The 1,213-nt window shown below is 34.5% G+C and overlaps 1 protein-coding gene across 1 annotated transcript in view; it reads left to right on the top strand.

The window, feature by feature from the left end:
• Nucleotides 1–1,213, top strand: part of LOC119585856 (small ubiquitin-related modifier 3-like) — a 13,343-nt gene that overhangs the window by 5,491 nt on the left and 6,639 nt on the right. The gene's annotated exons all lie outside the window — the stretch shown is intronic.

Raw genomic sequence — 1,213 nt, 5'->3', positions numbered from 1 at the left:
GAGATGTCCCCTTCACCTGGATCCAGTGGGTTAAGGGTCTTTGAGAATGAGGAACAACAAAAGGCCAAAACATCAGTAAAATAAGTGAAAACTTGCTTGAGAGTGTTCAAGTACAGTACATGTAAGTAAAGTAAATGATTGGATGAGCCTGAATCATCTCCCACACTTCATGCTGGATGGCAGTTTGGGCACACTGGCATCATCATGGATAAAGGAAATCATCAGAAGTTACTTTTACCTATTAGACTTATACCAGATTGGTGGGAAATATGGAAGTAGACATATTTTATATGATTTTCATTAGATAATGAATATCTAGATTCACAAGAAGCTTTTTCGTTTTACAGTTTATCCTTATATAAGATAATGATCATCAGGGTGAATATTTTTCTTCCCTCAATTTCTGTATGTATGCAAGTAAACCCACCCAGAATGAAATTTACTCATCTAGGTAGTCATAAATTTGCATAAAAGTAAGGGCATGTTTACATATATAAACACATACACAAGATACTTTGTAACCATTTTTGAAAAGACCGCAAATAATTTTTTTTTTTGGTAAATCTGTTGAGGTAAAACCCTCCAAGAACATCAAAGGAGTGGCTTGGTATGCCTTAGGTACCCTTCAAGGGGTCCCTAAGGCATACCAGGTATTAAGCATAAAGAAAACATATGGTAGATCAGTATGCTAGTTTTCTGGTAAGTTTGAATAGAGTTTTATGAAATACAATTCAGGACCTACCCAGACAAAAATACTTTTAAATTGAAAATAGTTTGGTCCCAGTACAATAAATATATGGAAATTCATTATGGACCAAAATATTTTTCAGTATAGACTGTGGAGTATAACAATTATTTTATGGAAGATGCACAAAAAAATTTTGTTCTACAACATGAAGACCTTGATGTAAAAACCCCTATTGAGTGACGGTCTTGGCAAGCAAAGGGGTTTTATTTGAGTGTGGGATATTCACAAAAAATGCAAGTATTTCAAATTATCCAGAAGCATTACTTTTAGCTTTTCTAGAGGTTGATGGTTCTCCTGATTTTTGAGTACTGCTTTGGGGGTTGTTTGTCCAGGAAGATTTTCACTGTAACTTTCAATTTTTTTTCTTCTTCCCTCTGGATTAATTGCAAATCATGATGTCTGATCTTGTAGGACCTTGTATTCAAACTCTTATGAAGGTTTATGATTGCCTTTTAACCCCATGTC

The sequence above is a fragment of the Penaeus monodon genome, chromosome 20 (genome assembly GCF_015228065.2).
Source record: "Penaeus monodon isolate SGIC_2016 chromosome 20, NSTDA_Pmon_1, whole genome shotgun sequence".
Taxonomy (NCBI): Eukaryota; Metazoa; Arthropoda; class Malacostraca; order Decapoda; family Penaeidae; genus Penaeus; species Penaeus monodon.
Note: the sequence above shows the minus strand (reverse complement) of the source record. Positions and strands in the feature narration are given on the sequence as shown.